Source organism: Pelodiscus sinensis, chromosome 1 (assembly GCF_052426305.1).
Source record: "Pelodiscus sinensis isolate ZL-2025 chromosome 1, ASM5242630v1, whole genome shotgun sequence".
NCBI lineage: Eukaryota > Metazoa > Chordata > Testudines > Trionychidae > Pelodiscus > Pelodiscus sinensis.
The window spans coordinates 316,206,348-316,221,981 of NC_143052.1; the positions used below are offsets into that span (position 1 = coordinate 316,206,348).

General features: G+C 43.1%; 1 long non-coding RNA gene across 1 annotated transcript in view; it reads left to right on the plus strand.

Moving 5' to 3' along the window:
• The window catches only part of LOC149525878 (uncharacterized), a 28,688-nt gene extending 14,260 nt beyond the window's left edge, over window positions 1-14,428 (plus strand). Inside the window, exons 2-3 of the long non-coding RNA XR_016348553.1 lie at window positions 12,438-12,494; window positions 14,153-14,428. This is a non-coding gene — a long non-coding RNA (uncharacterized LOC149525878). The remainder of the gene's footprint in view (window positions 1-12,437; window positions 12,495-14,152) is intronic.
• The last annotated feature ends 1,206 nt before the right edge of the window (window positions 14,429-15,634 follow it).

A 15,634-nucleotide genomic window follows, 5' to 3' on the forward strand; every position in this document is an offset into this window, starting at 1 on the left:
CCAAATCCTGATGCTGGCCTTCTTGGAGAGAGAAAACTCAATGGAATATTTCATGATTGTGGAAGAGAAACAAAATTCCAAGAGCCAGAACCCATGAATTCCATGCTCCCTCACCACAGACTGCTAAAATGGCAGTAGGGGCATTTAGGAGTGGTGGAATGAGGAAAGGTTCTACCCCCTACAATGGTTTGAGTGTTTGGGGACAGTATTACCTTAGCCGAGTGGTAGCTGATGCAAATGAAGGTGCCAAGTCGACTAAAGCCTGTAGAGATGGGCAGAATTTCCTGAATAGCTGAAAATCATCCTGGTCTGGGGTTGGGAGAGTGGCATAGTCACCAGAACATCTACAAGCCCACCCTCGAGTTTTGTATCCCATTCCAGGCCCTCATCTTTCCCATTTCATTGCTCTTCTGGCTTGAAACCCTGGCACTTCACTAGCCTCCATGGGAAAGAAAGAGCAGAAAGAGAGGTGGACAGGCAGAAGTATAGTCTGAGGGAGTGCTGAATTAAAGTATAAACTAACTAATCTAAAACTTAATGTGACAGGCTCTCTAAACATAATGTGAGGGGCCCTAAAAAGAACAAAACTGACTCTTTAAAATTTTATCAAAATTCGTTGATAAATAAAGCAGACCTGGGGAAAAGAAGATTCTCTCTAAATATAGACATTTTCATTAAAAAATGACAAAAGTATACACATCTGGCTACATACACACCCTTATCCTTACCCTCACCTTTAGCCTTCACTAGCGGTTCATTACTGACAGGTGGGAGGCCAGGGAAAAGGGATAAAAATGATAATTGCTTTTGTAAACTTAGTATTTCTATGAGTAAGTCTGCCATCAGTCTCCTAAGGTAGTGTTTTGTTGGCCAACTGCTACTGGTAAAATTCTAACTGTGCCTTCATAAACTTTAATTTAATGAAATTAAATGAAATTAAATTAAATAATCTCACTGCCTATAAAACTGGGGAAAATGTGAGGTTGGAGATAGCAATGTTGTGAAGCAATCCTGGCAAACTCATACTTGTATGGGACTTATCCTAGAAGCGACATCATGTATAAAAGCCCCCTTGGCTGGCAAAAGCTGGAAGGCCGCCATCTTTTGTTTATAGTCCAGTACACTCAATTGCATAGTGCCTTCAGTCCTATTTTATTTTGTTTTCTTAAGTGTTAGTGTGTTCTTTCTTCTTTTGAACTGTACACATGCACAATTGTGTCTTTTAATGTGCATGCCACTTTCTGATTCATTTGCTGCCTTTGCTTCACGTGATTGAGTTTGCAGGTTATCATCTTATAGATTTGGATCAAGTGGATCTTGGGGTGCGTCTACACAGCACCCTAAACTCAAAATAAGATACACAATTTGTGCATATTTTATTTTGATACGGTCTCGCATGATATTCTTATTGATAAACTAGGCAAATATAACTTAGATAGGGCCACGATAAGGTGGGTGCATACTTGGCTGGATAACCGTAGTCAGAGAGTTGTTGTTAACGGTGCTAAATGTGGCTTTCCAGGATCTACAAGAAGGGATGAGTTGTGGTCCCTCCTGGTTTATCTCCGAGGGAGACTACACCGCTTCAACCACAGATACTTTCTATAATTTATTTACAAATCTTTCCTATAGTAATCTACAAATATGACAGTGTTTCTCAAATTGATCCATGGGCCTGCTTTGGGAAAATCGCTCATGAACCTGTGGATTGATTGTTTAATGCAATATCTGCCATCATCAGTATCATTTAGTTTGCACTGCCTCCTTCTGGCCTGGGCCTAGGAAATGTTCCTGTGTATGTATAGGTGTTAGATATCTGGAGTCTGGTTTCTTATGTCTGCTTTGTTTCTTTGGACAGTTCCTCCTGTTTGGAGTAGGTGAATTAGGAGGGTGGGCCATGGGCTGACTTGAGTGGAGGAATGGTTGTTTGGATTGTCAAATGCCATGAAAAAGGCAGGTCTTTTGGAAGTGTAAACTGATTGAATCCTAGCCTATCACTGAATGAAATGCCTATCACTGAATGAAATGCCCCTTTAAAGTGTTTCAGCACTGCACCAGGGTGTGCTCCTGGGAGCACTCAGTAATTCTGGGGGACAGTGTGCATTTGGCACCCAAGCCTTTGAGTGTGTAGTGTAGAAGAGCTCTGATCCAGAAAGAGCACTGGTAGAGAAAGTGCCTCATTAGGGAACACAGGGATGAATATTTTTGCACCATTGTTCCCTGAGGTAAATTGCATTTACCCCAATTCATGGATTGAGTTGGTGAGCAGGGTTTTCTATTGTGCAGAGCCCTCAGATGGGCTGGACAAATAGATGGAAGATATTAAGAAAAACAACATGGAACAGTCTGGCCCAAGGTGATTAGGACTGAGCTACAGATTTTGTTTGGGTGAACAATGTCCTTGAGTTCTATGTGGAGGCTCTCTGTGCAAGGTGGATTTAGGTGGTGCAGTGGCTTTGTATTAGCCCTCTACACAGAGGAAAATGTTACCCTAGTAGCACATTTTGTTACAGTAATGTGACAGTGTGTACCAGCTGTGGTTAATTCTATCCTATGGGCTGAGGTTGCCAGGCACCCTTCCCTCTGCTAGGCATACTCCAGTTAGAACCAGGATATAAAAGGCAGCAGCTCCTCTCTGTCTTGGCTGACTGCCGGAGGGAGCAGAGGCTCCTGTTGAAGGACTGTCGGTACTTCGGGTTGCAGAGATGAGCCAGCCAGTGATAACTCACAACCCCTAGGTTCCTGATGCCACAGAAAGAGGAGAGACTGTGGGAACCCTGAGACAGCAATGTATTTCAAGCTGTAAAAACTGATACCAACAGAAGACAAAAGAAGAAAAAGGGGGAAGAAGGAGGTGTGATGTCAACTTAGCCTAATTCAGATCCCATTGAAGTCAGTAGAAAGAGACCCATTGACTTCAGTGGGCTTTGGATCAGGCTCATAACAAGCAATTATGAAAGAAAGATGGAATAGGAATACTGTACATTCAGTCCATTGAAGTCAGTGGAGTTACAGCAGGGGTGAATGTAGTCCTCTCTTTCAACACTAAAAGGAGACAAGTTACACTACCCTTGCTATTTTAGGCTCTAATTTAGAAAACATACTTTCCTACTAAAGTGTTATTGAAATTCATAGGAATTAAACAGTTATTTAAGCATGTGCTTAACTTTGTTCTAAATAAGATCTGGGTCCTAAGTTACGAGAACAGAGGCATTATGGGGAAAAAACAGCTATCAAGCTAAGAAAGACACTAATTTATCTGCCTATGCTGTAGAGAAATGTTTGTCCTATCCACAAAAGTCCACCTGATACCTCTCTAGCAGGTTATCAGTTAATAGTGCATAACTAATAGACCTCACATAAAGGAATTACATAATGAGAAAAAAGGTTTGCTAGCTGATTATATCTTGAAGGTAGGACACCAAATAGCAGTTCCAAAAAACTGCTTTGTTCCTCAATAAACCCTTTTGTTACTAAATAACGGTAATAGAATTATCCGCGCAAATATAGAAAAGGCAGAAGTTTTCAATAAGGCTATGTCTACGCTGCAAGGGTTTTGCGCAATGCGCCAAAACCTGTGGAGCATCCACACCTCAAATGTGCTTTTGTGCAAGTAAATCAGCAGTAAAACAGCAGAATAGAGGGCTTTTGCCAGTTTAGGTAAACCTTCTTCTACAAGGTATAACTCCCTTTTGCGCTACAGCTATTGTGCAAAAAGGCAAGTGTGGACGCTCCAGAGGGGTTTCCGAAACCCCTCTGGGAAAAAGCGCAGGTGCTCTGATGGCCATTCAGTGAATGGCTATCAAAGCTTTATTGCGCAAGAGCGTCCATGCAGTGTGGATGCTCTCTCATGCAAAAACACATCACTTTTGCAATGTGCTTTGAGGTGTGGACATGCTTTTGCGCAAGAAGTTTTTGCATAAAAACTCTTGTGCAAAAGGCTTCTTGCGCAAGAAGCCTGCAGTGTAGATATAGCCTAAATGTTTCTGTTATGTATTTGAGGAAAAATAGGTGATGTAGTCATGTCATATGGTAACACTCTATCCATTCCTCTAGAATTTCTGGAAGATATTAAACAGCATCTACTGAAGTTAGATATTTTTAAATCAGACCATCTAGATAATTTGCATTCAAGAGGTTTAAAAGAGCTGACTGTGGAAACACTGGATCATAAATGTTGATTTTCAATACATCTAAGAGCACTAGAAAACAGGGGTGCTGGAACAATTGCATGCAGTCTGTGTGCTGAGAGTCATTGAACCAAACAGTAAACTCTGTATATCATAGAAACCACTTCAAGCCAGGGAGTGTGGCAGTGTAGACATACCAAAAGATTTTTGCTCCTTCCTTCTGATTGTATTGCTCTTTCAATTTAGTGGGCAACAAGGGCATACATGGAGAATCACTTACTTGTGTGATTTTTTTGTATTGTCTCTAAAGGTTAAATATAACTGACAAGTAATGTAAGTAGAATTTATATATATGCTATTGGGTTTTTAATGTTTGTATATATATTTTGCATCCTTTTTATCTGAAGCCAAAGAGCTTTTACAGTGGAATATTTTGCAAAATCTTTCCAATGTAACAGTAAAACAAAATCTCCTACTTCTCAAGGATATGTTTCCAATATCCTCTCCCTCACCCTTCCCCCGCAAAATGGTGAAATAATTTGGCACATATAAATTGAGGAAAAAAAGCCAACTTTCCAAGTGGAATATTCTGTTCAGAAGTTTGGTTTGAAGCAGCAGTTAGGGAATGAGAAAAACTTATTCTTCACAAGCTTTGAATCTAGAGAAACCATTTCTTCTACTGGCCTGAGTAAGCTTGTTTATATGGAAAAAATACAACTGACTAAAAACTAATGTAATCTTATCACTGTACAAGGGATATTTCACTTGCAAGAACCCAACATCCATAGGTATTAACACAACTTCTCATTTCAGAGACTTAAAATCAACAATACAAAATATTACTATGATTTCAAGTAAATCTGAGCATTTATCACCCTCTTCTCTTTTATTATATCTTCCTGCTTCAATCCCAAAAGAACTTTGTTTTGGTCCATGACTTCACCTCATCTCTAGGGTGAGTTGTAAATTACTATCCTTGCTTAGCATGGAATAATCTCCATTGTTTCTGCTGGTAAATCCGATGACTGGATATATTCGTGGCACCACCATCATGTAGTTCCTTGCTAAGCACTCATTAATTACCATCTTTTGCTAAAGTTTCTGTAAACAGTATTAATTTGGTAATGTGACAGGTCATGTCATAGGACAGTATGCACTAGTGGTCAGAGCCCCCAGTGGAGCCAGGATTAAGGTCAGAAGTCACACCAAAGGACAGAGCTGAAATCAGAGCCAGGAACCATGTCACATTCCCTGTGAGGAGATGAAGTAACTGACTCATAAGAAGATCTTTGAATTAAATAAAGCTTTCAGAACTAAACTGGCAGGCGTTAGAATAGGTGTGAGAGTGTCAGTCCTTTGATTAGCTTTTATGAAGAGTATAACCAATCTCTTATAAAGAAAAAGTGCTTACAACATGCATTCTGGTAGGTATCATGCTCTTCAGTTTTATGAATTTGTGTTTAGTGTCTTTCTGTAAGGAAGATTTGGATAAACCTGCCCCTTGTATGCTCAGGCACTCTAAAAATGGTGGATAATTAATCCTGTGAAGAGTGAGCCAGCTGCCATATCCTACACCTTCTTCCGCCCACATTGAGTGGGAGAATACCTGCCATTCACAGGTAATTGTAACCAATTTTCTATCTGCTGTAATGATAGCTTTTTTAATCTCATGAAGGAGCCTATGCAGAATAGCAGACAGTCAGTTATTAATAGATTCAGCCTTCATATGTACTGATTAAGAACCTAAGGCCCCATCACTAAAGTCAATGGAAAGACTACCTCTGAATTCCATGCGTGTTCAGTTGGGTCTCTCGTGCACTGGTTAGCATGTGTATCTTTGCCCACTTCTGAAATATAATTGCTCTCCTCTCCTATAGCAGGTGGTGCTTGTTGGAAGCATCAACTAGTGGTTAGGGGTCAGTCCCCTCTTAATGAGCAAGGGTGTTGGTAGAGGAGTCTGGGCCTTCCCACTTCATTGACATCTGGCCCAGGGCCCTTTGAGGGTTACCAATGTTCCAGCACTCTAAGGCTGCCCTCCCTGGGCCGCTTCCTAGCTCTTCTCTATTGTCCAAGTTTTGCACTCTGTGGCCAAATGGTAATGAAAGAAAGGTATCGACTGCAGCTTCAGCCTGTCTGGGCCTACCTGGCAGGCTGCTCTGTTCCCAGAGATGCTTCTGCTGCAGAGTCCTATCTTATGAGCTTGCTGGGCAGCTCCCTCTCCCTGCCTTATCAGCCCCCTTTTGAGCTGTCTTCCCTTTAAACTCTATCTGCTGCGTGCTCTCCAGGAGCAGCTGAACAGTGTCACCTTGGTCAAGAGTTGTTATTTAACCCTGTCAGTTCTAGTTGGGGGATTGATACAGCCTAGGGATATTAAATTTAGTTTAATAAACGAACCTACTAGTCGATGGATTTTCCATTGGCTCGTTCATAAGCGGGGAGCCACAGTGGGGTTAGCTCCTGACCTGGAAGCTAACCCTGCTGCTGCTCTGCCTTTTAAATGGCTTAAAAGGCTGTCGGCTCTGAATACATTTAAAAAGCAGAGGCTCATCTGGGACTAGGTGTGAGCTGGGAATCAGCTGATTTCCCAGCTCGTGCCCAGTCCCAGCTACCCCACTGATATCCACAGAGACATTGCTGGGGGCAACTGGCTTTTAAGCCATCTCTCCCCAGCACCGGCTCCTGCTCCAACCCCTTGCTGCCTCTAATAGAGGCAGCAAGCAGGAGGGAAGCGACTAGTCAATTATACGATAAGCTTTTGCTTATTGGGTAGTCGACTAGTCACTTGCATCCCTAATACAGCCCCATCACAACCTGTCTAGCAGACAGGTTCATGGAGATGCTCCATTAGCATTTTTGTTTGCAGTTTAGAATCTGGAATTGAACATCGTGAGCTCAAAACACTTACATCCTCTTTACAGCATAGCTGGCCAAGTCTGTTTGCTCATTAGACCTGGGATAAATTAATTCAATTCACTCTCACAACATTTTACAAGAAATGGCGTTCCTCCTACCACTTTGGTACAATAACACACAGGCTGATTTGTGGCCATCGGAAGAAGATACTTTCCTCTGCTCCTCACGACAAGAATATTTAACAGGCTCCTAGCATTTTTAGGATGGATTTCCAATATTTAACTCCTGTCCTAATATGCTTATGATTCACCAGAGTGAACCGGTAGGACCATCAAAATCCTATACTGTCCACTCATCTCTCTTCCAGGGCTTTGTCAAATTATTATCTTCAGACCTACACACAGTATTTTGTATGTATCTGGATAATTGCTATATCTGTTTTTCTTGATACTGCACATTTAAATGCCAACAGATCCCGATTGTGTATTTGAGGCAAGGCCTTCCATTTTGGAGAGAAGGTTCAGTTCCAAACAACTGCTGTTACAAAGCAGTCTGGCCCACCCACTCATGCTTCTCTGCCAGTAGGGATTTACTTGTTTTTGTTATTTCTCTCAGTCTAAAATAAAAGTAATTGAGAGAGAGCATGTGGTTGTTCCTGTGCAAGGGTGAACATAACACAGCATTTTTTTCCCGTGGCAAAATAAACAGGGCTAGATTTTTAAATCATCATAGTTCCACTCAAGTAAACCAGTGTAACCCAGTTGAGGATCTGGTTCATAATGTCTGCTCTGCTGAGTTGGAGGTGTGGTGATGGGTGATGCCAAGGTGTGGCGTGTACAGCCACAAATCTTTTATTATACTACCTTAGAAGCAAGATGGGAGAAGTTATATTTTTGATTGGTCCCTCTAGCAACAGACATTGATCCAGACTGTCAAGTACCTCTCAGGAAGAGCTCCTTGAAGCTTGAAAACTTGTGCCTGCCACTGACAGAAGCTAGTCCAATAAAAGATATTAGCTCATCTACCAGGTATCTCTCATATCCTGGGACCAACATGGCTACAGCAACACTGCAAACTAGGGATGTAAGAGAGTAGTAGAGTAGTTGACTACCTGATAATGCTAGGCTTATCAGGCAGTCATGTCGATTACTTGACTCTCACATTCCCCCCCCACACACATTTTGCTGCCTCTGTATCAGAAGCAGCAAGGGCAGAACTTGGAGCCGGTGCTTCCTATGACTGCAGTGAGCATCAGTTATACCTCTACAGTAATTTATTGTATAGATATCCTGTAGGATAAGAGGGGAAACCTTTTTTGGGCCAGGGGTCACTGACTTACAGAAAAAATCAGTTGGGGGCCATACACAAGAGAGAAGGGGAAAAGCCTCACTGACATGGCCCTGGCTGAGAAGGAGAAAGAAATTCCCCACGTTCCTCTGGTATACCAGAGCTTAGGGTCACCATCATAGTACATTTTGTGTGCTTCAGCCCTCTGGTGGGTCAGTGGGGGGGCTGGAGTGCCAGCACAGGGGCCCCTGAGCCTCAGGCCAGATCTGGGAAAGCCACAGGCTGCATCCAGCTGTTCGGCCTGAGGTTCCCCACCCCTGCTGTAGGAAATCACTACCGCTTTGGCTATCAGGAATAAGTGATTAGCTAATATTGTCTTCTAATCAAATAAGACGAACCTGCTTGGATTAACAATAATCTCCAAAACCAGGAATCTAGTTTTCATTTTTGCAATTTCTATAGGAAAAAATGCTTTTGAAAATTATGGTCATGTCATAGGGGGCGCTGTGTTTTGACCAGGCCTGCCCGCATTGGCCCAGGACAGAGTTGGTTCATCCTCTCACAGTTGTTGGGACAACCTGTGAGCTCTGGCAGTTACACAGTCCACAGCTGCTGAGCAGGGCTGAGCAAAATAAACTGTGGTCTCTCAGCCTTCTGGCTGGCGCAGACTGTAACAGTTGGGGGTTCTGACTCTCTGGGCAGGCAAAACAAACAATCAGTCCATAGCTACTGGGCAGGGCAGAGTTTGTCACCTGTTTTACACTTTTAACTTGTGTTCTGATAACTGATGCTATCACAACTTGTTTTAGTAAGACTAGAAAAACTTCAGCACTCTTTCCCAACTTCTCTAGTGTTTGCCAACTGGCAAAAGCTGGAGGACATAGTGTGAGAAAGGGAGAGGAAAAAGCTATTTGTCATACCTTTTTCACAGTTAAATCATACTTTGCTATTTTAAACATTAAAAGATGTGAAGTATAGGTTCTCCCTTTTTACTGTGGAAAAGGCAAAAAAATGGACATGGGGAAAAGAAACCCAAACATTGCAAACAAAGCCAATTGTGTTTAAAAACTGAAACAAAATTAAACTTTTCATTTTGTTGTGTAATTTCCACAAATAGTTGAAATTTTTGGCTTGTGATGAGTTGAACTAACTGAGCCAATGTGGCCTGGCCAATTACTGTGGCCCAAGGACATTGCCCGGCACTCTTTTCTTCCCTGCTGTGTGTGCTGCAGGTTCAAGGGACAGATAAAAGGAGGTAGCCCTACTCGGGGCACATCTAAACTACATCCCTCTTTTGAAAGAGCGATGTAAATTAGAGATATCGAAATTGCAAATGAAGCTGGGATTTGAATTTCCTGCCCTTCATTTGCATAATTGAGTTATAAGACTTTTTCGAAAGATCCTGTACTCCTAAAAAAAATAAGGTTTACAGGATCTTTCAAAAAGGCTTTTCTTTTCGAAAGAACCACGTCTAGATCACGGTTTCATTTTCAAAACAGCGTTTTTCAAAAAAACACCGTGACACAATTATGGGAATGAATCATGGGAAATTCATATCCCAGCTTCATTTGCAATTTCAATATGTCTAATTTACAGCCCTCTTTCAAAAGAGGGATGTAGTCCAGACATAACCTCAGTCTGGGCTTTCTGAGGAGAAGGAAGGATGTGTGCTGCAGACTCCTGGTGGGAACCATGAGTCCAGATGATGCTGTAGTGTAGACAACTAGCCAATCACAGAGACTGACAGGGAGGCTGAGCCATTGCCAGCAGAGGAGATGCCTAAAATAGGCCTTGTGATAGGAACTGAGTGATCCAGAGAATGAATTAGAAGCTGATGCTTAAACCCATAACTGGGAATGTCCTGGCCTCATAGGGCTCTGGGTTGGAATTCTATGGAGTAGGGAGGGACCCAGTTCACCTACCCCACCCCACTAAGGCTACATCTAGACTGCAATCCTCTTTCGAAAGAGGCTTTTCCGAAAGATACTTTCAAAAAAACATCTTCCGAAAAAGAGTGTCTAGACTGCAAGCAGTACTTTCGAAAAAGCAAGCAGTCTGGATGCTCTCTTTCGAAAGCCCTGTTTGCATTCAAGAACACCTTTTTTCGAAAGAGCACTTTTGAAAAAAGGCGTTCTTCCTCGTGAAATGAGGAGTACCACCGTCAAAAGAAAAGCTGCGTTCTTTCGATTTAATTTCAAAAGAATGCGGCTGTAGTCTAGACACAGGTGAAGTTTTTTCAAAAAAAGGCTACTTTTTTCGAAAAAAAACCTGCAGTCTAGACACAGCCTAAATGTGGATAGTGTTTGCTTCCTGCTATTATTGGGTGTGTGCATGGGAATCCTTTGCAATCCAACTCGAGTGTATATGCCTGGATTCACTTCTTACAAGATAATATAGCTGCCATTGGCCTTACTTTGTCCTCATATTTGTCTGTGCTTCCTGCATTGGAGGAATTACATGTAAAATCTTGGCTGCACTGCAGTCAATGGCAAAACTCACACTAACATCAATAAGGCCAGGTGGATTTTTTATTCTGAGTAGGAAAGGTTGGAAACCACTAGTCTATGTCACACTTACCTGAAAGACCGCCTCTCTCCAGTAAGTCTCATAGTAGCTAAGAGAACATGGGATGCTGTGGGTTCCTGGAGCTGACTTCACAGGGCCAAGAATAGAGACATCTCATTTGGGCACCCTTATATTTGGAATGTACTTTCCTTGCATGCCTGCTACAATGTTGGGCTTTAGCAATTTTTAGGTGTATTTGTCTGGTCTGATATATGCTTAATTTTCAGAGGAGGTAGCCATGTTAGTCTGCATTTGAAAAAACAATGAGGAGTCTTGTATCACCTTAAAGACAACAGATTTATCTGGGCACAACCTTTTGTGGGTAAAAACCACTTCATCAGATACATCGAGGAGACCCATGGCACCTTTGCATATGCTAAATTTGTTGTTTGGTGGTTTTTAGTTTCAATATTTTTTTTAAACAAAAATCAACTGGTCTGGTTTGCAGCAACCAAGATGCTTTAAAAATAAAACTCCACAATGAACAGCACTTTATAATTTGCATTTATCTTTTTTGAACTTAGCTATTTCGTTTAAAAACTCCAGCATGTAATGGTGAGTAAACTTCAAGAGCTTTGATGTTGAGTTCCATTTAGAAAAGCCCCAAGAGTCTCTTGTGTCTGCAGAATTTGGATGGGGATCTTGCAAGAACAGGTTTCACTGTATTTTGGAACATATGGGTCTAGTATTACACAGACCTGAGAAGCAACAAAGTAGGCAAATGAACTTGAGATATGAGTCCATTTTAAAACATCTGTTCAATATGGATTCCAAGAACGTGCAAATGCTTTGGCAGAAGTTCCTTTTTTTCCCCTCAGCTTGTTTGTCCCATAGTACACAGAAATTGTGACATGGCAACAGACCCGCGGTTCAACTATTCCTGGATTGTGTCTCAAACAGTGACCAATGGCTGATAGCATTGAAGAAATGCACAAAACCCACCAGAGAGAGGAAACCACAGATAAGGATATATTCTACAGTTTTGTGCTGTGTATCGAGATTTCTAACTCCCCTCCTTTTCTTTGGCACAAAATATCAGTCATGTTGACGAGGTGGTATGGATCGTTTGGGCTATGCATTCCATTGGGACTGGGGTGCAGTTAAATAATTTACACATGACGGTTGGAATTACACTGCTGTGATCAAACTGAGCAGTGTGTGCTTAGACAGCGGTTTGTGTGCCAGCTGGATTTAAAGCCGTTCGATAATATAAAAGACACGTGTGGATTAGTACAAGAATAAAGATCAGGGCTCCACTGGATTTTTTTTTTTCGATTCCTTTTTTTTTTCTCTTCATTTTACACTTTAGGCTTTGCCAAGTCCTCTTTAAAATAAAACTAAGCCTTCATGATGAAGATAGGGACGGGGTTCTTCTAGTCTGCCATCTAACAGCCCTTGTTGCTTTTGCTTAGCATTATTTTAAAAAGTTTGTCTGACTGAAGCCACATTTTTAAAAAGTGTTGATGCAAGCCTCGGACATGAAATACAATAATTTACAAAAGTTGTTCTCATCCAGTGGATTATATTTAAACCTGTGTATGCCTAGCATATCGCAAAGAAAGAAAACAAGCAAGCAACCTTCCTTATGTCTTCATATTGCAGCATTGGGAACGCCAATTGGGATGGAGGCCCCCTGATGCAAGGCCCGCTATGAACACAGTAAGAACCAATGCATGCCTTAAACACCTTTCCGTGCTGTTTGTAAAAAATAACTATTACGGGGCTATCACTTTAAATACTCAGGTGTTTTCTGGTTCTGCTTGAAGGCTAAGGAGCTTTGTAGGGATGGATGCAAGCTTTCCGTTTACAGTCAGCCAGCCTCCAGCAGGGTAAGGTGAGCTGTGCTTCTCTCTGGGTTCAACCGCTGTCAGCTGCAGGCACCACTCACCCTAGTTTTGCTATTAATATAGAATATGGCTGCAGGCTAAAGTCATTGAATGATTTTTGAATCCACACACCATCATCACAGTCTTCTACAAGGGTGGGCAATAATTTTTAATGGGGGGGGCCACTCCAAGAGTTTTGTAAGTGGCCAAAGGCTGCCCTTCTGTGGAGGAGGTGTGGGATCTGTGACGGCAGGTGGGATATAGAAGAGAGCTTGGGTTAGAGGACTAGGGTACAAGAGGGAGTGTGGGGTCTGAGAGGGAGTTTGGGGGAAGAAGGGAGTTATAATTTGGAGCAGGGACTTGGGGTGCAAGGTCCAGGAGGCAGTTATGGGTGCAGAAGAGGATTTTGGCCTGGAGGAGGGATGTAGGAGGGGGTTCAGGGTCTGGGAGGGAGTTGTGACTTGGAAGAAGGGGGGAAGGGGTGCAGAGGGTTTGGGTGGTGGCATGGGGCAGGGGAATGGGGTGCAGGATCAGGGAGCAGTATGAATGCAGGAAAGGATTCTGGCCTGGAGGAGGGGTGCAGGGTCTGGGAGGGAATTGTGACCTGGAGGAGGTGGGGAGAGGGGATGCAGAGGTCTTGGGTGATGGTTGGGGGAAGAGAGACGGTGGGGTGCCAGAGGCAGGCTCTGGTTGGGAGGTGCTTACCTAGGTGGCTCCCAGCCAATAGCTCTGCACAAACCTGAGTCCGGCTCCATGCTGGGGTTGGGGGGGGGGGGGGGGGAAGGGAAGGGGAGAGGCACTTCTCCAAGATGTGACTCTGCTCCAGCTACAGTTTCATTTGCTGCCCCTGTAAAAATTCTCAGCTCCTAATGGCTGGAAACTGGCCAATGGGAGCTTTCTCCTCCCTGCCCAGCTTGCAGAGCAATTAGCAGCTGTAGCCAGACAGCCCCCCCCCCATCTCATCTTGCCTCTCTGAGGTTCCTGAAGCATACAGGACAGAGAAGGAGCGATAAAATCAGCATAGTCTATGCTGGCTCATCTGATCCTGAGAAGCTGAAAACATAGATATGAGGAGAGAGAGAGCAATTAAGGCAATCAGCATAGCCATTAAGCTTTGATCTGCTTTGATGAGAGATCAGGATATGCGGGTGTGCCCGGCTGGCACCAATGTTGATTCGAACACACACAGTCCCTGGAAGAGGAATTTCCCACTGAGAAAAGTATGCCCAGTACTTCCAGTTTAGTTATCTCTCTTACAAGTGTAAATTAAGTTCACAACTCCCTTGTAAGAACTGGTCTCACAAAAGACAGACCAGCACCATTTGGCATCACAGATAAGAAAGAGAAATACGTGACCCCATGAGTATAAAGGTGGTACAGCAGCACACTCTCTTTTGAGTGTCATTCTACCCTGTACCTGCTGGCCGGGTTAGGTGTTTGGCCTCCCGAGGTTCTATGGGGATGCCCACCTCGTATTTTCGTCTTTCCTAGGAATTGAGGGACTGGCCCTGGCCTGACATGATGGAGTCGAGAGGCACAGAAGGGGGTAAAAATTGTACCTGGATGTGGTCCTCTGTCTTAAGTGTACACATAGAAAGAGTAAGCTGTTACTTGGTACCATTATTTCTATTTTTCTATCTTTATCTTCTTTGTAACCATTTTTAAGATCTATATTTTGCTAGTAGTTAAGAAATAGAGCAATAGCCATTGTAACCATATGATTTATAAGCTTCTTTAATAAACCTGTAACAGTTTAAGCTTTAACCTGACTCTTTCAGTTGCTGTAACAGAACCAAGCACAATTTAAAAGAACTTCAGCCGGTCTTAAGGGACAGATATAGGGAGAGCTTGGGCGTTTGGATTTGTGTCACACCCAGGTGGCAGAATTCATTGGGGCATCTTTCAGTCTTTCCCCAAGGCTGCCCGCTGCGAAGGAATTACGAATTCTAGCAGCTGAAATCTAAGGTGTTATAAGCTCTCCCTGTACACTTATTGGGCACCCGTCAACCTCCTCCAGGTTGCCTGCTGCAAGGGACCCCGGTCTCAGCAGTTAAAGTTTCGGGTGTATAGCACATACACACTGCCCTGACCATCGGCTGACAGCAGCCTGCTGTTTAAAGCAGCTGCAGCTGTTCTGTAGTAAGGGTGCTGGTGAGGTGGCCAAGGGCAGGATCTGGTGGCTTATCAAATTGCTGGCCAACTCTTGCCCATGCCTGCTCTACACTCTGCTATGTGGGGAACCTAAGTCAAATTGACCTATTCCAAAGCTTTTTAGCATCCTTCATTGCTGTAATCACTCTAGCCATGGTTCATGATACACTGTAGGAAAACTTGATTTTATTCTAAATTATCTCAGTTTACAAAGGCATCCAGCTCAGCTGCCTTTCTGTACCCTTCTGGCAAACAGAGCCTGGATAAGGCATTTTTTTAAGAACTTGTTCTTGCACCAAATAGGCAAAGAGCCCATAAGATACTGCTGGATATTTCAGCTGAATTTTCTGACCTACAAAGGCACCTCTCAATGGAGAAAAGGGGCGATACAGAGATGGCAGACCCTAATAGGCTGATGCTGATAGTGATTCATGGCACTGCTATGGATGCCCCCTTTGTAGGCTGGTGCTTCTGGAGAAGGGCTACAAGCATCGAGTGGTGGGATCACACCATCATTTGGACTTTGGATGGCCACCAGAACTGTTGAGAGAAGAAAGTAACATTTCTGGAGCTTTGTGAGGAACTTGTCCTGTGTGGTGGTGTATATATATATATATATGTATAAGAATGCCATATTGGGTCAGACCAAAGGCCCATCAAACCCTGCACCCTGTCTACTAACAGTGGCCAATGCCAGGTGTCCCAGAGGGAGAGAATCGAACAGGTAATGATCAAGTGATCTCTCTCCTGCCATCCATCTCCACCCTCTGACAAACAGAGGCTAGGGACACCATTTCTTACCCATACTGGCTAATAGCCATT